Source organism: Mobula hypostoma, chromosome X2 (genome assembly GCF_963921235.1).
Source record: "Mobula hypostoma chromosome X2, sMobHyp1.1, whole genome shotgun sequence".
In the NCBI taxonomy this organism is placed as follows: domain Eukaryota; kingdom Metazoa; phylum Chordata; class Chondrichthyes; order Myliobatiformes; family Myliobatidae; genus Mobula; species Mobula hypostoma.
This window is the reverse complement of record NC_086129.1, coordinates 23,422,157-23,443,565: the sequence shown is the minus strand read 5'-3', so window position 1 is coordinate 23,443,565 and position 21,409 is coordinate 23,422,157. Positions and strand designations below refer to the sequence as shown.

At 42.2% G+C, this 21,409-nt stretch overlaps 1 protein-coding gene across 1 annotated transcript in view; it reads left to right on the top strand.

The window, feature by feature from the left end:
* Positions 1–3,336: 3,336 nt before the first annotated feature.
* The window catches only part of stt3a (STT3 oligosaccharyltransferase complex catalytic subunit A), an 81,955-nt gene continuing 63,882 nt past the window's right edge, over positions 3,337–21,409 (top strand). Inside the window, exon 1 of the mRNA XM_063038153.1 lies at positions 3,337–3,418. The gene's annotated coding sequence lies outside the window, so the exon portion shown is untranslated. The remainder of the gene's footprint in view (positions 3,419–21,409) is intronic.

Below are 21,409 nucleotides of genomic sequence, written 5' to 3'. Positions count from 1 at the left end.
ATGAACATTGATTTCTCCTTACTTCTGGTAATTTCTCCCCCTCCCTCTTCTTCCATCCCCCACCATGTTTCCCTTCTTTTCTTTTCCTCACCAGCCCATCACCTCCTCCAGTGCCCCTCCTCCTTCCCTTTGCTCTGTGGTCCATTCCCCTCTGCTGTCAGATTCCCTCCCTCTCTGGCCCTTTGCCTTTTCCATCTATCAAGTTCCAGCTTCTTACTTCACACCCCTTCCCCACCCACTTGGCTTCATCAATCGCTGTTTAGCTTGTACTCATGTTTTTTGCTGTCCATGTTCTTCTACCTGGTAGATGTGGTGGGTTTGAACTGTGCTGTCTAAGGAGTCTTGTTGAATTGCTGCTGTGCATCCTGCAGATGGTACAAATGCTGCTTTCGTGCCTCTTTTGGAGTATGAGTGGTTGTGGATGGGTGCCTTTTGAGTGGGCTGCTGTCTTTTTATATTGGACAAATGCAATAGGTTGGAGATCTTGGATATAATTTTCAGTCCCTTCCAATTAATGTCCACAAACACATCAAAGGTAAAATAGTGTTAAGTGGAAATGCCACACCCAAGTTTAGCAAAGCCCATCCGGTTTCTTATACTGATCCATGATAAAGTAGCCAGTGAGCTAGACCAGCAAATCGAGCAGATTGCCATGCCATCCTGCCCTCAGGAAGGAGGTACAGGAGCCTCAGGACTCACACCACTAGGTTCAGGTACAGCTATTACCCCTCAACCATCAGGCTCTTGAACTAAAGGGGATAACTTCACTTGCCCCATCTTTGATATATTCGCACAACCAACAATATTTATTATTATTTATTTTTTGTATTTCACAGTGCTATCCTGCATTGTTCAGAATGCCAACATGTCCAGAAGGTGCCAAGAGCAGCGCCTCTCCTTTCTTGGGAAGGCCTGCATTACCCTGGCAGAGGATTCATGTGGATTTTGCCAGACCATTCATGGGCACAAGTTTCTTGGTAGTAGAGGATGCAGCTACAAAGTAGCCAGAAGTGTTCCCAATAGCCTCCACTACAGCCTCACATACCATTAATGTGTTAAGAAGGCTCTTCGCAAGGACTGGTGTTTCAGAACACTTAGTCAGTGAGAATGGACCACAGTCTGTCGCAGAAGAGATTCAGTCATTCCTGAAAACGTATAGAATAAGATCTGCACCAGTTACATCTGCACCAGACCACCCAGCTACAAATGGCTTGGTGGAAAGGTTTGTCCAGAGTCCAAAAAACACATTGCGAGCATTGTCAACAGAACACACTACACTGACATTGAACCAGAAGCTCACCAATTTCCTCCTTGTATACCACAAAGCAGCACACTCCACAAGCAAAAACTCACCAATTCACCAGCAATATAGAAAATAGAAAATAGGTGCAGGAGTAGGCCATTCGGCCCTTTGAGCCTGCACCGCCATTCAGTATGATCATGGCTGATCATCCAACTCAGACCCTGCACCAACCTTCCCTCCATACCCCCTGATCCCCGTAGCCACAAGGGCCATATCTGACTCCCTCTTAAATATAGCCAGTGAACTGGCCTCAACTGTTTCCTGTGGCAGAGAATTCCACAGATTCACCACTCTCTGTGTGAAGAAGTTTTTTCTCATCTCGGTCCTAAAAGGCTTCCCCTTTATCCTCAAACTGTGACCCCTCGTTCTGGTGTTGTCTCTAGTGCTCACGCTTGGATCTCCTCAAACCCAGACTCAGAAGGAGTATGCAGGACAAACAGGTGAGGCAAATTGAAGGCTCCTCAAACAAGGATGTTCAATGTTTCACTCCTGGACAAGTAATCCTGGCAAGGGGCTACACAGGTGATCAAAAATGGGAACCCAGAAAGATTAAGGACAGAACTGGACCTCTCTCCTACACAGTGGAGATTGCATCTGATAATCATCTGGAGGCAACTCATTGATCAGTTGAGGAGAGCAGAGTCAGTTGTTGGAGAAGAAAGGTGTCCAGAGCTGTCAGAACCACTTTATGGAGGAGGGCCCAGAACCTGAGATTATTTCACAGCCACAAGTCTCACCTGTCAAGCAGAGTGACCCTGCCCCCAGTCAGGAAAGATGTTATCGCACAAGAGTAAGAAATCCTCCACAAGGATTAAACCTTTAGGCCTGAATAGAACAATTCAAAATTTACTATGCTGTGGATGTCTATATAGTAGCTGTATTATGTAGTATATTGTGTGGGTGTATATGTATGTTAAGATGCCTTCTATTCTTCTATATTGAGCTGGAGTTTATAGCTAAACAGGGAGAAATGTTGTGTATATAATACTTCAGTAATACTTGATTAATTCCCGGTTCCTTGTCTTTCTTTTTATTAGTTTAATGTTTTGGAGTTACAAGACATAACATACACCTTAAGGATTGCAGTAGTTCAAGAAGGCAGCTAACCACCACCTTCACAAGGACAACTAGAGATGGACAATTAAAGTTAGTTCTGACAAAGGGTGTCAGCCTGAAACGTCGACTGCACCTCTTCCTAGAGATGCTGCCTGGCTTGCTGCGTTCACCAGCAACTTTGATGTGTGTTGCTTGAATTTCCAGCATCTTGTGTTTGCATGGACAATTAAATGCTGGCTCAGCCCGCAAAGCCGAACTCTTGAATGAGTAATTTAAATTACTGTCAACAATTTGCCTGATCTTTGTAACTATTAGTGATCAAACACCCAGAAGTAACTTTTTATCACCCTAATTATATCAAATCTATTCCTGGGCCTAATCGGAGGTGCTAACATTCAACTGGAAGTTATAGATTCTTATTTACACAGGACTTCATATCTTGGCTTGTATCAGGTCCGCAGCGTTTCCCTCAAATTCAAGGCCAAACTGGAGTAATACAGGGTTAGGGTTGGGGGGGGGAGAGGCGGGGAGAGAGCAACAGCAGGCCAGGCAACATCGCTAGGAAGAGGTACAGTCGACGTTTCAGGCTGACACCCTTCGTCAGAACTAACTGAAGGAAGAGATAGTAAGAGATTTGAAAGTGGGAACTATAGATGCTGCCTAGCCTGCTGCGTTCCACCAGCATTTTGTGTGTGTGTTGCTTGAATTTCCAGAATCTGCAGATTTTCTCGCGTTTGAGTGTGTGCGCGTGCGCGCGTTGCCGTCTGCAGTCCTCCAGTATCCCGTGAGACCCCGCTCCGAGAGCCCCTCCTCCCTCCATTCACTCTCCGCTGTCTGCAGCCCCGCCAGGCTGACACGTACCTCTTTGTGCTCTCAATCTAACTTGATAGTAGAAGCGGGAAAGGCAGACTGACGGTGGAATTGGCCAATCAGAGGGCGGAAGAGCAGGCACTCCTGATGTCGATTGGACGGGATACGGACGCTTCCGGCATCGGGGTAGGTTGAGGTGGCGGTGCAGCTTCTGCGGGGGTTGCATGGAGTGAGCGCGGCGTCGGTCAGGTAAAGTGGGGGATCGGGGCTGTGGATGGGTGTGGGATTGACTCTGGGCGGGTGCAGGTTTACCATCGGGTCCCACTACTGTCGGCTGAGGGCCTAAGATAGACTCCGGCGTGAACCGATTTGTGCCGTAGTCTTTTGGTCGGCCTTTTCTATCCTGTTCATGCGCCGGACGTACCTTGAATCCACTACTCTCTCCTCGCAACATTTATCCCGATCACAGCATTCTCTAGTTGCCTTGTTTCCCAACCCTGAAAGCACTCGCCCCCTCTCCCCGCTCCTGATCCTGACCGTTGCTCATTTTGAACTTTCTGTTGGTTCCCCCTGAGTTTTACTTCGCAGACATTCCCCTTTCCGTTAAAGGAAAGATGACTCGCACCACAATCATTCTGTCTGGTCTTTGTCGAAAGCTGTGGAACTCCTCTGTCGAAGTTTTTCCTTATTAACTATGTACTTGGTCGTCCTTACCAGTTCGGGTATCTGATTTTAGAAATGCTCCTATCAAAATTTGATTGTCCTCCAACAGGAATCCCTCAAAAGAAAAGTCAAATTCGGGCTAGAAATGCTTTCATACTTGATCATTTATATTTTTAAAATTTGTTTTCTCAATATTAACTTGAATATTTCACTTTCACATCGCTGCATCTGTGGATGTATGCTGCTTATAGCTTGTAAATGACCTTGCATTAGTAGCTAAGCCCTGACTGCCTTAGCTGTTGCCTTCAAATTAAGTGGTGCCCTGGCAGAGCGGTGTAAGGATTGAGTGGACAGTTTCTGTTCCTAAATTATAATGAAAGAATTGAATTTTACCACATTGTTGTCCATTATTTATTCCTCAACCAACATAACCCAGTCAAAAAAAACACAGGTATTTGCTATTTAGCCTTGTTGCATACAAATTGGCTGTCCATTTTCTACATAATAATGAATAGCCAAAGTACTTTATTGGCTGTTAAACACTTTGGGATATGACATTGTGAAAAGTGTTGCCATATTTGAGTCTTCTAAACAATCTGACATTGCATTCTAAATGAATGTTGAGCTCGCCTACAGAAGGTGTGGTGGATTTGATGAAAGGATACTTGGTTTCTCAGTTTTTCAATCTTTTGTGTAGCCCTATCCAGTTTGCAAACACTGGAATTATTTGGGAATGAAGCCTTTATTTAATAAAGAATGAAAGCAGAATTGAACTGTTGGACTTCAATGTTATTTCAGCTTTCAAAAGTGGTTCCATGGTTCCTTGTTTTGTGACTGGGGAAGACAAATTTCAGGGTTGTATACTGCATACATAATTTGATAATAAATGTACTTTGAGCTTTAAAAGTGTATTACAAGATATTTAATTAAACAATGACGCAAGTTGTAGGTGGTTAAATGCTTTTTGTAATGTGATATGTTTTAAACGGCCATATTTCTTGTATTTCTCTTTGTTCCTTTGTAATGTCTTGAAAGCTAATGATTAAAGATTAGATTAGTTTTATTTGCCACATGTACATCAAAACGTACAGAGAAATGGATCAACGAAGTACAAAGATATGCTGGGGCCAGCCCACAAGTGCCATCAGGCTTCTGGTGCCAACATAGCATAACCACAATTTGCTAACTCTAACCCGTATATCTTTGGAATGTGGGCAGAAACCAGGGAGCCCGGAGGAAACCCACGTGGTCACCGGGAGAATGTCCTGACTCCTTATGGACAGCAGTGGGAATTGAACCCTGATCATACAGCAAGCATCATAAAGCATTCTGTTAACTGCTGCGTTACTATTAAGCTCAGTTATCTGCCAAAGCAAAAACGGTATATTTTTCAATATACCTGCCACCTATCAGACTATTTAAAAAGAAAACAAAAATGGGATGCTGGCTGCCAGCACTTTGGTTTATGTTTTTGTACAAATCCTTCATTCTGTTTTTAAGAACTCCATTTTAAAAGTTTTCAGAAAAATGAGAAGATTTCATGCACCGAAATACTTCGGATGTATATTGTCTATTGTGAGGGAAATGTGGCAGCCAGTTTGCACGAATAACATGAAGCAAATCACTGCTTCTGAGTCTATTGATTTTTATTATTGTTGGGGGGGGGTGGGGTTCTAGTTACCATTCTCAAATAAAATGCCTGTCAACCATTTCTAATTGTCCTTGGTAGAATGGTGGTTAGCTAAACCTTTTGAGCAGCGGGAGACTTCCACTGAGTGTATTCCCATAATCCTCTCAATGAAGTGATTCCCGAATTTAAATCCAGTAATGATGGACTGAGATGTTCCCCAGTTTGATTGATGTGTGACTTTAAGGAGTATGTGTGGTGGAGTTTGGGTGGCTGTAGCTCTTGTTCTTGGTAATTAACGTTGTACGTTTAGGAGGTGCTGTTGGAATCGTTGAGGTCAGTAACCTACGTTTTATTTCATCAATGGTACATGCTTAACCACTGTGTGCCAGTGATGTAGGAAATGTTAGTAGGTGTGTTAATCTTGGGTCACATCAAGTACCTTGTTCAAAGTAAATTTATTATCAAGGTACATATGTGTCAACATATACAACCCTGAGATTCATTTTCTTATGGGCATACTCAATAAATCTATAGAATAATAACCGTAACAGAATCAACCTGAGCATTCAACCAGTGTGCAAAAGACGAGAGAGAAACTGCAAGTACAAAAAAAAGGAATGGTTCGGGGGTGGGGGTGGGCAGTTACCAGAAGTTCGAGGAAATAGATGTTCATGCCATCAGGTTGGAGACTAACCAGACAGAATATAAGGTGCTATTCTTCCAACCTGAGTGTGGCCTCATTGCGGCAGTAGAGGAGGCTATGGACTGGCATGTGGGAAGTAGAATTGAAATGGGTGGCCACTAGGAGAACCCGCTTTGTGTAGGTGCTTGGCGAAGTGGTCTCTCAATCTACGTTGGGCCTCACCAATATACTGGAGGCCGCACCGGATACAGTAGATGACACCAACCAACTCGCAGGTGAAGTGTCGCCTCACTGGAAGGGCTATTTGGGGCCCTGGTCTCTCTCTACCATTCAGGGTCCCAAACAGCCCTATCGGGTGAGGTGACACTTCACCTGTGAGTCGGTTGGGGTCATCTACTGTATCCGGTGCTCCCGGTGTGTCCTCCTGTATATTGGTGAGACCCACTGTAGATTGGGAGACCACTTCGCCGAGCACCTACGCTCCGTCTGCCAGAAAAAGCGTGATCTTCCAGTGGCCAGCCATTTTAATTCCACTTCTCATTCCCATTCCAACACGTCATTCTACAGCCTCCTCTACTGCCGTGTTGAGACCACGCTCAGGTTAGAGGAGCAACAACTTGTATTCTGTTTGGGTAGCCTCCAACCTGATGGGATGAAATCAATTTCTTGAACTTCCAGTGATTGCCCCACCCCCATTCCCCAATCCTGATTCCCTCTCACCTTGTCACCTTAGCTGCCCATCATCTCCCTCTGGGTGCTTCTCCCTATTCTCTGGCCCAAAACGCCAACTGTTTACTCTTTTCTATAGATGCTGCCTGGCCTGCTCAGTCCCCCCACCATTGCTTTGGATTTCCAGCATCTGCAGATTTTCTCGTGTTTGTGAACATTTTAATGATGGGGGCAAGTGAACTTGAGTGAAGTTGTCCCCTTTGGTTCAAGAACCTGATGGTTGAGGGATAACAACTTTTCCTGAACCTGGTGGTGGGGTGGCAGCAGCGAGAAGAGAGCATATCCTGGGTGGTGGTGATCCCTGATGAATGCTGCTTTTCTGCAGTAGTGTTTTGTGTAGATGTGTTCAGTGGTGGGGAGAGCTTTATTTGCGATGTATTAGACCACTCCACTACTTTTTGTAGGAATTTTTCTGTTCAAGGGCATTGGTGTTTCCATACCCAGGTTGTGGTCCAGCCAGTCAGTATACTCTCCACTACACATCTTAAGAAGTTTGTCAAAGTTTTAGGTGTCATGTGAATTTTCGCAAACGCCTGAGGAAGGAGAGATGCTGCCTTGATGTCTTTGTAATTGCACTTAATGTGTTGTGCCCAGGACAGATCCTCCAAAATAATAACACTGAGGAATTTTAAGTTGCTGACCCTCTCCACCTTTGATTCCCAGATGAGGACTGGCTCACGGATCTCTGGTTTCCTCCTCCTGAGGTCAATAATTAGTTTTTTGGTCTTGCTGACATTGAGTAAAAGGCTATTGTTATGGTGCCATTCACCCAAATTTTCTATCTTCCCTTCTATATGGTAGTTTGTCACCACCTTTGATCCAGCTAATGACAATGTGCTGTCAGCAAACTTGAATATGGCATTGGAGCTGTGGTTAGCCACCCAGTTATACAGTGGAATTCAAAAGTTTGGGCACCCCGGTCAAAATTTCTGTTACTGTGAATAGTTAAGTGAGTAGAAGATGAACTGATCTCCAAGAGTCATAAAGTTAAAGGTGAAACATTCTTTTCAACATTTTAAGCAAGATTAGTGTATTATTTTTATTTTATACAATTTTAGAGTGGGGGGGAAAAAGGAAAGGAGCACCATGCAAAAGTTTGGGCACCCCAAGAGATTTGAGCTCTCAGATAACTTTTACCAAGGTCTCAGACCTTAATTAGCTTGTTCACAATCATTGTTGGGAAAGGCCAGTTTACGCAAATTTCAAAGCTTTATAAATACCCTGACTCCTCAAATCTTGTCCCAACAATCAGCAGCCATGGGCTCCTCTTAAACAGCTGCCTAGCGCTCTGAAAATTAAAATAAATGATGCCCACAAAGCAGGAGAAGGTTATAAGAAGTTACTGAAGCATTTTCAGGTAGCCGTTTCCTCAGTTCGTAATGTAATTAAGAGCTGTTTAGAATATACATTAATGATTTAGATGAAGAGATTAAAAGTAACATTAGCAAATTTGCAGATGACACAAAGCTGGGTGGCAGTGTGAAATGTGAGGAGGATGTTATGAGAATGCAGGGTGACTTGGACAGGCTGGGTGAGTGGGCGGATGCAATTTAATGTGGATAAATGTGAGGTTATCCACTTTGATGGTAAGAACAGGAAGGCAAATTACTATCTAAATGGAGTCAAGTTAGGAAAAGGGGAAGTACAACGAGATCTAGGTGTTCTTGTACATCAGTCACTGAAAGCAAGCATGCAAGTACAGCAGGCCGTGAAGAAAGCTGATGGCATGCTGGCCTTCATAACAAGGGGAATTGAGTATAAGAGCAAAGAGGTCCTTCTGCAGCTATACCGGGCCCTGGTGAGACCCCACCTGGAGTATTGTGTGCAGTTTTGGTCTCCAAATTTGAGGAAGGACATTCTTGCTATTGCGGGAGTGCAGCATTGGTTCATGAGGTTAATTCCCGGGATGGCGGGACTGTCATATGTTGAAAGATTGGAGTGACTGGGCTTGTATACACTGGAATTTAGAAGGATGAGAGGGGATCTTATTGAAACATATAAGATTATTAAGGGATTGGACATGCTGGAGGCAGGAAGCATGTTCCCACTGATGGGTGAATCCAGAACCAGAGGCCACAGTTTAAGAATTAGGGGTAGGCCATTTAGAACGGAGTTGAGGAAAAACTTTTTCACCCAGAGAGTGGTGGATATGTGGAATGCTCTGCCCCAGAAGGCAGTGGAGGCCAAGTCTCTGGATGCTTTCAAAAAAGAGATGGATAGAGCTCTTAAAGAGAGAGCTCCATCAAAGGTTATGGGGATAAGGCAGGAACTGGATACTGATTGTGGATGATCAGCCATGATCACAGTGAATGGCGGTGCTAGCTCGAAGGGCCAAATGGCCTACTCCTGCACCTATTGTCTATTGTATAAATGGCAGTTAACAGGAATGGTGGAGGTCAAGTTGAGGTCTGGAAGACCAAGAAAACTTTCCGAGAGAACTGCTCGTAGGATTGCTGGAAAGGCAAATCAAAACCCCCGTTTGACTGCAAAAGACCTTCAGGAAGATTTAGCAGACTCTGCACAAATATGACCTTCATAGAAAAGTCATCAGAAGAAAACCTTTCCTGCCTCCTCACCACAAAATTCAGCATCAGAAGTTTGCAAAGGAACATCTAAACAAGCCTGATGCATTTTGGAAGCAAGTCCTGTGGACTGATGAAGTTAAAATAGAACTTTTTGGCCGCAATGAGCAAAGGTATGTTTGTAGAAAAAAAAAGGTGCAGAATTTCATGGAAAGAACCCCTCTCCAACTGTTAAGCACGGGGGTGGATCAATCATGCTTTGGGCTTGTGTTGCAGCCAGTGGCACGGGGAACATTTACTGGTAGAGGGAAGAATGAATTCAATTAAATACCAGCAAATTCTGGAAGCAAACATCACACTGTCTGTCAAAAAGCTGAAGATGAAAAGAGGATGGCTTCTACAACAGGATAATGATCCTAAGCACACCTCAAAATCCACAATGGACTACCCCAAGAGGCGCAAGCTGAAGGTTTTGCCATGGCCCTCACAGTCCCCCGACCTAAACATCATCGAAAATCTGTGGATAGACCTCAAAAGAGCAGTGTGTGCAAGATGGCCCAAGAATCTCACGGAACTAGAAGCCTTTTGCAAGGAAGAATGGGTGAAAATCCCCCAAACAAGAATTGAAAGACTCTTAGCTGGCTACAGAAAGCATTTACAAGCTGTGATACTTGCCAAAAGGGGTGTTACTAAGTACTGACCATGCAGGGTGCCCAAACTTTTGCTTTGGGCCCTTTTCCTTTTTTGTAATTTTGAAACTGTAAAAGATGGAAATAAAAAAAGTAATCTTGCTTAAAATATTAAAGAAATGTGTCATCTTTAACTTTATGCCTTTTGGAAATCAGTTCATCTTTTACTCGCTTAGCTATTCACTGTAACTGAAATTTTGACCAAGGGTGCCCAAACTTTTGCATGCCACTGTAAGTGTAAAGCAAGTAGAGCAGGGGGTTAAGGCTGCTCTACTCGTGTTGTTGGTGCTGCATTTTGGACAAGCAAAGAGCATTACAGTTTGAATCCCACTTAATCCAAAATGCTTGGAGCCGTGAGTATTTTGGATTTTAGATTTTGGAATATATCAGATAGCTTGGGATCACGATCATTTCTGACTGAGTTTATGTGGAACTGGTAATCAGTCTTTGTCACACATGTTCATCATACATGTTATTGATGCAGCTGTTCAATGTGTTAGATTTTCATCAGCAACGATCTTGGCAAAGTCATCAATAAATTTCTCTGCTGCTTCATGATCAACAGAACACACTATCACCATAAATCTTAAAATTTAATGCTGTAACTTTTTTTTGAATTTCTGCGATCAGCCTGCTGAATATTCACAATTACCTTCAATTTCTAGTTTGTTGTGATAGATCTTCTTTCATGACCAGCATACCGTTAAGCGCCGTATTTCCCTCCAACACTGTCAAATCCACTCTATCAGAACATGATCTAGATTTTTTTTTTGCTTTATACAGTGTTTTTTTGTTTTTCATTATCTTCGTTCATTACTTGTGTAAGGTCACTTCTCAGAACTGTGTCGTGCACAGGGACCTGCACATCACCTGGGAATCTTCCCAGCGCCTTCTCAAATTTTCCAGTTGTGACATCATGTCAACACTTTTTTAAAAAAACTTGCATTTCAGGGGTTATGGTTTGGTAAAGGGGTACTCGACCTCTAATATACTCTTGATTTATCTCTTGTTAGTAGATGAGTCATTTGGTACAGATACTTCCTCTTGGTTACCCTGGTATTTATTTTACTCATCATCATCATAATGAGTTCGCAGAAGGACATGAAGATACAGAAGGTGCTGGCATGGAGGGCTATGAACGACATGAAGGAAATCTGGAAGTCGAACATGACCAGAGGGCTTAAAAAGAGGATCTTCATAGCAGGCATAGAGTCCATTCTCATGTACGGATGCGAGACATGGGCACTCACCAAGACGATGCGAAAGTCTCTAGATGGTTGCTATACACGAATGCTCCGGATGGCTCTTGATGTGAGTTGGCAACAGCACATGACGAACGTTGAGCTCTATAACAACCTACCGATGCTCACCACTAAAGTCGAGGTGAGAAGGCTGCAACTAGCGGGGCACTGTCTACACCACCCTGAGCTACCTGCCAGCCTATTCATCAAATGGGAACCCAAGCACGGGAGGATGAACCCTGGGCGCCCTCCCAAGACTATGGTCAACACACTCCTAGAAGACAGCGGTGCGACTAATGTAGATGAACTGAACACACTGATGAGGGAGAAGTGGAGAGTCCGTCATCGTGCCCAACGCTGGCTCTCTAGGCCTGAGTCGACGTAGGAGCAGTTATTTTACTGGTTCGCAAATATTGGTCTATGTTTCTGTTTAATGTTGACCTCCAAGATATTGAACATGTCGAGTGAGTGATGGTAAAACCATTCTATGTCAAAGGTAAATGAAGATCATAAAATGCAGGTACTGGAGATCTGAAATAATATAAACAGAAACACTCAGCAAGCCAGGCAGTCTTTGGGGAGAAGGAATGGGTCATTTCTCATGCCCTAGACACAGTCTGAACTGGAAAATGGGCTGAAAGGTGGCAGATGGAATTTAATGCAGACAAGTGGGAAGTGTTGCACCTTGGGGGCTGAAATCAGGTTTGAGAGATCTGGGAATACAGATCCATAATTCCTTGAAAGTGGCATCACAGGTAGGTAGTCGTGAAGAGAGCTTTTGGCACATTGGCCTTCATAAATCAAATTATTGAGTCTGGGAGTTGGGATCTTAAGTTGTATAAGATGCTGATTATGCACCATCTTAGTTTGGAGTATTGTGGGCAGTCTGCTTATCTACCTATAGGAAGGATATTAATAAGATTAAAAGAGTTCAAAGAAAATTTACAAGGATGTTGTCAGGACTTGAGTACCTGAGTCATAGGGAAAGGTTGAATAGGTTAGGACTGTGTTCCCTGGAGCATAGGAAAGTAAGTGGAGATTTGATAGAGATATATACAATTATGAGGAGCATAGATAGGATCAATGCAAGCAGGTTTTTTTCCACTGAGGCTGGGTGTTTTAAGGGAAGCATGAGGTGGAGGTTATTCACTTAGAGGGTCATGAAAGTGAGGAACGAGCTGCCAGCAGAAGTAGAGGATGCATTTTTGATTTTGACATTTAAGAGAAATTTGAATAGATGCATGGATGGAAGGAGAATGGAGGGCTATGGTCCAGGTGCAGGTTGATGGGACTGGGCATAATAATAGTTCAGCATGGGCTAGATGGGCTGAAAGGCCTGCTTTTCTGCTGTAGTGCTCTATGACTCTACCTGAGAAAGAAAGAAAACAATCCCACCCAACTAGGAATAGGGTTCCCTGGTCCTCACCTACCACCCCACCAGCCTCCGGGTCCAACATATTATCCTCCGTAACTTCCGCCACCTCCAATGGGATCCCACCACTAAGCACATCTTTCCCTCCCCCCCTCTCTCTGCATTCCGCAGGGATCGCTCCCTACACAACTCCCTTGTCCATTCGTCCCCCCCATCCCTCCCCACTGATCTCCCTCCTGGCACTTATCCGTGTAAGCGGAACAAGTGCTACACATGCCCTTACACTTCCTCCCTTACCACCATTCAGGGCCCCAAACAGTCCTTCCAGGTGAGGCATCACTTCACCTGTGAGTCGACTGGGGTGATATACTGCGTCCGGTGCTCCCGATGTGGCCTTTTATATATTGGTGAGACCTGACGCAGACTGGGAGACCGCTTTGCTGAACATCTACGCTCTGTCCGCCAGAGAAAGCAGGATCTCCCAGTGGCCACACATTTTAATTCCACATCCCATTCCCATTCTGACATGTCTATCCACGGCCTCCTCTACTGTAAAGATGAAGCCACACTCAGGTTGGAGGAACAGCACCTTATATTCCGTCTGGGTAGCCTCCAACCTGATGGCATGAACATTGACTTCTCTAACTTCCGCTAGGCCCCACCTCCCCCTCGTACCCCATCTGTTACTCATTTTTATGCACACATTCTTTCTCTCACTCTCCTTTTTCTCCCTCTGTCCCTCTGAATATACCCCTTGCCCATCCTCTGGGTCACCCCCCCCCCCCGTCTTTCTTCCCGGACCTCCTGTCCCATGATCCTCTCGTATCCCCTTTTGCCTATCACCTGTCCAGCTCTTGGCTCTATCCCTCCCCCTCCTGTCTTCTCCTATCATTTTGCATCTCCCCCTCCCCCTCCAGCTTTCAAATCCCTTACTCACTCTTCCTTCAGTTAGTCCTGACGAAGGGTCTTGGCCTGAAACGTCGACTGCGCCTCTTCCTATAGATGCTGCTTGGCCTGCTGCGTTCACCAGCAACTTTGATGTGTGTTGCTTGAATTTCCAGCATCTGCAGAATTCCTGTTGTTTGTTTGAGTTTTCAGTAACAGAAGGTTCTTCCCATCCCTCCCCATTTCTCTGTAAATGAAAACTAACTGCTTCTAACGGAGGCTCTAGCATCTGAAATATTGTTTGTTTTGCTTTTACATAGGCTCTGCCTGATTTGCTGAATATTTCCATCATTTACTTTTTGGTTGTTAATGGCAGTTGGTTAGACCCTTGTTTGAGATGGTCATAAAAGGACACTTTTCTTGTATGTTACTCACTGCTTCTCAGCTTCGGCCTCAACTTTGTCCAGGTCTTCTATTTATTTTATTTCGAGATACAATGCAGAAGAGGCCCTTCAAGCCCTTTGAGCTGCAACTCCCAATTTAATCCTAGCCTAATCACATGACAATTTACAAAGACCAGTAACTTACTAATTGGCAACTCTTTATACTGTGGGAGGAAACCAGAGGAACTGGAGACAAGCCATGCATTCCATGGGCAGGACATACAGACTCCTTACACGTGACGTTGGAAGTGAACTCTGAGCTCTGATGCCCCGAGCTGTAATAGTGTCAAGCTAGCTGCAACGCTGCTGTGGTGCTGCATGCTGCAATTGTCTGCTTCATTTCCTGAGGAGTTGTGGATGGAATCAAACATTGTGCAATCATCAGAAGCTGTCCTTGAGCCTGATGGTACATATTTTCAGGCTTTTGTATCTTCTGCCTGATGGAAGGGGGTGAAAAGAGACTATCTGGGGTGGGAGGAGACTGTGATTATGTTGGTTACTTTACTGAGGCAACAGAAAGTGTAGAGGGGATTCTGGTTTCTGTGATGTGCTGAACAGTGTCCATAACTCTGCAATTTCTTGTGGTTTTGGCCAGAGCAGTCGCCGTGGTGCATCTAGATACAATGTTTTGTGCAATGCTGAGATAAAAATTATTGAGGGTCATGCTGAACGTCCTTGGCCTTCTGTGGAAGTAGAGGCACATTCTTAGCATTGACCCCTACATGGTTGGATCAGGATAAGTTTCCGGTGATGTTTATACCTTGGAACTTGAAGCTCTCAACCATTGAAATGACTCCATTGATGTAAATAGGGCCATATATGACATGATTTGACAGTTCTACAGTGTTGTGGTCTCATCCATTTATTTCTGTTGCATGCTTGAAGTTCTGTGTCATGTCTTCAACGGCTTGACATGTCACTTTTGAGTATGCCTCATGCTGCTACTGGCATGCCCTTCTGCAGTGCTCTGAAGTGAGATTGAAATTCTTAAGTATATAAGGGGTAGAAGAGAGTCAAGGTTAGATATAGGACCAATACAGAATGATGCTGGAGATATTGTAATGAGAGATGCCGGGATGGCAGAGGAACTGAACGCGTATTTTGCATCAGTCTTCACAGTGGAAGACGTCTGCAGTATTCTGGACATTCAAGAGTGTCAGGGAAGTGAAGTTTGTGCAGTGAAAATTGCGACTGAGAAGGTGCTCAGGAAGCTTAATGGTCTGAGGGTGGATAAATCTCCTGGACCTGATGGACTGCACCCTCCGGTTCTGAAGGAAGTAGCTGACAAGATTGCAGAGGCATTAATGATCTTTCAAGAATTGATAGATTCTGGCATTGTACCAGATGACTAGAAATTTGCAAATGTTACTCCGCTATTTAGGAAGGGTAGGAGGCAGCAGAAAGGAAACTATAGACCTGTTAGCCTGACATCAGTGTTTGGGAAGTTGTTGGAATCGATTGTTAGGGATGAGATTACGGAGTACCTGGAGACACATGACAAGATAGGCCAAAGCCAGCATGGTTTCCTGAAAGGAAAATCCTGCCTGACAAACCTACTGCAATTCTTTGAGGAAATGACAAGCAGGGTAGACAAAGGAGATTCAGTAGATGTGTACTTGGATTTTCAGAAGGCCTTTGACAAGGTGCCGCACATGAGGCTGCTTAGCAAGATAAGAGTCGATGGGATTACAGGGAAGTTACTAGCATGGGTGGAGCATTGGCTGATCGGCAGAAAACAGAGAGTGGGAATAAAGGGATCCTATTCTGGCTGGCTGCCGGTTACCAGGGAGTTCTACAGGGGTTGAGTTGAGACCGCTGCTTTTCACGATGTATGTCGATGATTTGGACAATGGGATTAATGGATTTGTGGCTGAATTTGCCGATGATACAAAGATAGGTGGAGGAGCGGCTAGTGTTGAGGAAACAGAGAGCCTGCAGAGAGACTTGGATAGTTTAGGTGAATGGGCAAAGAAGTGGCAAATGAAGTACAATGTTGGAAAGTGTATATTCATGCACTTTGGTGGAAGAAATAAACAGGCAGACTATTATTTAGATGGAGAGAGAATTCAAAATGCAGTGATGCAAAGGGACTTAAACAACTTGGGAGTTCTTTTGCAGAATACTCAACTGCAGGTTGAGTCAGTGGTGAAGAAGGCAAATGCAATGTTGGCATTCATTTCTAGAGGTATGGAATACAAGAGCAGGAACGCGATGTTGAGATTCTATGAGGCACTCTTGATCCCACACAGAATATTGTGTGCAGTTTTGGGCTCCTTATTTTAGAAAGGATATACTGACATTGGAGAGGGTTCAGGGAAGATTCACGAGAATGATTCCAGGAATGAAAGGGTTACCGTATGAGGAATGTCTGGCAGCTCTTGGGCTGTATTCCCTGGAGTTCAGGAGAATGAGGGGCGATCTCATAGAAACATTCCGAATGTTTCAAGACCTGAACACATTAAAGTTATTTCCCATGGCCGGGGAGTCTAGGACAAGAGGGCACAACTTTAGGATTGAAGGACGTCCTTTTAGAACAGAGATGCAGAGAGATTACTTTAGTCAGAGGGTGGTAAATCTGTGGAATTTGTTGCCATGAGTGGCTATGGAGGCCAAGTCATTATGTGTATTTAAGGCAAAGATAGATAGGTTCTTGATTAGCCAGGGTATCAAAGGGTATGGGGTGAAAGCAGGGGAGTGGGGATGACTGGAAGAATTGGATTAGCCCATGACTGAATGGCGGAGCAAACTCGATGGACCGAATGGCCTACTTCTGTTCCTATATCTTATGTTCTAATAATACAGCCTAAAATTGGGTAAGGCAAAGCCTCCGTTCTGTTTTTTTTTGAAGGTGAGCTTTATTTATACGAGGTTTTATATTCTTCCATATATAGGAAGAAAGAATGGAATCCAGAGAGTCAAAAAAAAGATTAAGAGTAAGAACAGGCACAACTTGAAAAAGGTATATTAATTTAGATAAGATACTCATTTTAATAGAATTAATAAAGAGAGAGGCGACCAATTAGAAAGTTTTTTTTAACATAATTCATTAAACTTAAAACATTTCCCTTAAATAAATCTTTACAATTCTTAGTAATCGTTACTCCTAAATATGTAAATTGTTTTCTTAAAATTTTAAAAAGAAGGTTAATATCGGTTGGTATTAAATTGTTTAAAGGAAACAGTTCACTCTTCTGTAAATTTAATTTATATCCTGAGAACTGACTAAAATTAGTCAGTAAACGGAACACAAATGGCAAAGAGGTAACATTAGATATAAAAAGCAAGAAGGCATCAGCATAGAGAGACACTTTATGAATAGTACCTCTCCTTGAAATCCCAGTAATCTCTTTAGATTCTTGAAAAGCAATTGCCAAGGGTTCTAATACCAAATCAAAAAGCAGAGGGCAACCTTGTCTAGTTCCACGTTGGAGATTAAAGGGTTTAGAATTCTAAAGATTAGTAAGAACCTGAGCGGAGGGAGATAAATAAAGTAATTTAATCCAATGAATAAAATTAGGTCCAAAATTAAATTTTTCTAAGGATGTAAATAGATAATTGCATTCAACTCTGTCAAAAGCCTTCTCCGCATCCAAAGATATCACACATTCCGATATTTCCTTAGATGGAGAGTGCATAACATTTAACAAACGCCATATACTGAAATGGAATATCAATCTTTAATAAATCCTGTCTGATCATCTGAAACTATAGAAGATATAATATTTTCAGGTCTGCGAGCCAACACGTTAGATAAAATTTTAGGATCAAAATTGAGTAAAGCGATAGGTCTATACGAAGAACATTCAGTAGGATTCTTATTCTTTTTGAGGAAAAGCGAAATGGAAGCTTCGTAAAAAGACTGCGGTAATCTTCCTACCTTAAAGGAATCTGTAAGGGTAGAACATAAGTGTGGTATAAGTAAGGAGGAAAAAGCCTTATAAAACTCTCCAGAGAATCCATCAGGTCCTGGGGATTTCCCAGAATGCATTCTCGAATAGCCTGAGCAATTTCCTCCTGGGAAATGGGTTGATCCAATTGCCTACGATCATCTATCGAAAGATTAGGAATATTTAATTGATCTAAAAAATTATTCATTGCAATATTATCATTAACAGAGTCAGAACTATACAATTTAGAATAAAATTTCCTAAAAGTGTCATTAGTTTCAAAGTGGTCAGTTGTCATGTCCCCATTAATTTTACGTATTTCTTTAATTTGCCGCTTGGCTATAAATGGCTTCAATTGATTAGCCAGTAGCTTACCAGTTTTATCTCCATGAATATAAAATTGACTTCTATCTTTTAAAAATTGGCTTTCAATTGGATACGTTAAAAGAAGATCATATTTAGTTTTAGTTTCAATACGTCTCTTATATGTTTCAGGATCGGGTACCGAAGCATATTTATGGTCCATTTGTTTTAACTGATTAGCTAGTTCATTTCTCTCTTTGTTAATTTTTTTTTAATGATGTTTACAGTATAAGAAATAATTTGACCCCGGATGTATGCTTTAAAAGTATCCCATATAATAAGACTAGACGCCTCTTCCAACGTATTTTCTTCAAAAAAGAGGGTAATTTATTCTCCATAAATTTTAAAAAGTCCTTATCGGATAACAGAGTAAAAGTAAATCACCAAAATCTACCCATAAGGATAGGACCAGAAAGATTTAAAGATAGAAGTACAGGAGAGTGGTCAGAAATAGCAATCTCTTTATATTCCATTGATCGAACTAATGGAATCATTTGACTGTCAATAAAAAAAATAATCAATCCTGGTATAAGAATGATGAACATGAGAGAAAAAAGAATACTCCCTGTCCGTCGGATGAAGAAAATGCCAAGCACCAACTATACCACATTTAGTTAGAAAGGATTGGATAAACAAAGCTGACTTTGGCCAGCCAAAGTTTGGCTGGTTTGACAGATGAGCGATCAAATACTGGATCTAACCAGCAGTTAAAATCTCCTCCCATCACAAGAGAGTAAGTACACAAATCTGGCAAAAATGAAAATAGACGTTCAAAAAAATTCTGGATCGTCTGCGTTGGGGGCATATACATTAGCAAAAACAATCAATTTACTGTCTAAACTCCCTATACAATAACAAATTGACCATTAGGGTCCGAAACAACTTTTTGCTGAACAAAGGAAACTATTATCTACAAAAATCGAAACTCCACGTGATTTTGCATTAAACGAAGAATAGAATTGCATATCCTTCCACCAAGTAAAAAAACGTAAGCTATCAGAGCTGCGTATGTGTGTTTCTTGTAAGAAAATAATGGGTGCTTTTAATTTTTTAATATAAGCAAATACTTTGTTCCATTTAATGGGGTGATTCAGCTCTTTCACATTCAAACTGAATAAGTTAATATTTTGAACCATTTTAAATATCAATTAAGATGTAATTAAATGATCTGGCCAGAAGTTCTTAAAACTACAAAGCAAACCGTAAGGTAAGGTAGTCAAACAGGCAATCATATAATCAACCCAACAGAGCTCCCAGAGAGAAATAGGCCCTATTCCCTTCCCCACCCAAAGCCAGGAAGCTGACCATAGTCAGTCAGCGAGTTAAGAACTAAGTTCCCTCCCCAAAAAATCCTGTTGACAATAACTCTGGTCGTACAAGGTCAATTATGTCCCTACCAAGACACAACATTAAAAGAAAAATAACTCAGTATTCGAAAATATAAAAGAATCAGTTTAAACAAATTCAAAGAAAGCTATATTAAAATAAATCCTTAAAAAGGGATATAATAAAAAAGTATCAAAAAAAACAGAAGACAATATATGAACAGCCAAAACGTAAGCTTATTGAAACCTTATTCCAAATTCATATTAACAGAAGAAAAAATTGGTCAAGTAAGAAATATAACAGTTTCAGACTTCATCCTTTAGAAACTCTTTTGCGTCTTCAACCGACTTTATTCTTTTTAGCAATCCGTTCTTCAAAACAATACTCAGATGGGTGGGAAACCGAAGGAATGGTTTAAATCCTTTATTGTAAAATTCCGACATAACAACTTTATATTTCATGCATTCAGCCATAACTTCAGGCGAATAGTCTTCCACTAATCTGACCTTGTAACGTCGGAAATCGATCATTCTTTGTTGATGGGTATGGCGAATTAAAAGGTCCTTAATGCGAAATTCATGAAAACTTAGAATGACCAATTTGGGTCTCGCTGCCGATGACAATGGCTTCGAAGTCGGCGAGCGATATGTTCAATCGAGCTTCGGCTCGGAAGTGAATATTGCAGGGAATAACTGTTTCAGAAAGTTTGTGAAGAACTTCGTAGGGTCAGCGCCTTCAATCGATTCTTCAAGACCCAGAATTCGCAAGTTATTTCTCTTGTTTCTATTTTCTGGACTGATAATCCTTTTCATCATTTTATCATTAGATAAAGATAACTCTTTGCAGAGTTTAATTGTATCGTCAATGTCCTCTTCAAGTGTCACCAGCTTTGTAGTATTTTCCTGAATTCAGTTCTCATGCTCAGATAAATTTTGTTGAATTGTATCCAATTTGCCATTAAGTCGTTGAAACTCCTCAGAAAATTCCGATTTTTGCCGTTTAAGGAAGTCATTGATTGAATCCAAAGTGACTGGGGATCCATCTTCTGTTTCTCTTTCTTTTGCAGAAGCTTTTGTTCTTTTCCCAGCCATAGTAGAGCAGTATTAAAGTATTATAATAAGGTTTCAAAAAAAAGACTTGTGTTGGTTTTTGAAAGCTTCACAATCCTCTTCCTTTGCTATATGCCCTTTCTTTTGCTTTTATGCAGTCCTTGTCTTCCCTTGTCAGCCATGGTTGCCTTATGCTTCCTTGAAAATACTTCATTTTTGGGATGTATCTTTCCTGTGCCTTCCAAATTTCCCCAGAAACTCCAGCCACTGCTGTTCATGTCATCCCTGCTAATGTCTCCTTTGAATTAACTCTCTCATGCCTCTGTACTTTCCGTTACTCCGCTGTAATGCTGATACATCTGAATTTTAGCTTTTTTTGAAACTGTGGGATGAATTCTATCATATTATGATGACTGTCTCCTAAGAGTTCAGTTACCTTAAGCTCCCTAATCAAATCTGGTTCATAACATAACACCCAATCCAGAATTGCCTTTTCCCCTAGTGAGCTCAACCACAAGTTGTTCTAAAAAGCATCTAGTAGGCATTCTACAAAATCCATCTCTTATGATCCAGCACCAACCTGATTTTCCCAATCTACTGTATCTGCATATTGAAATCCCCCATGATTTTCACAGTATTGCCAATTTTACATGCCTTTTTTTATTTCTCCTGTTGTAATTTGTACCCCAGCTCCTTGCTACTGTTTGGAGGCCTGTATATAAATCCTGTCAGGGTCTTTTTTACCTGATCTCATTTTCACCAACAGAGCCACCCGACCCCCTCTGCCTACCTGCCTGT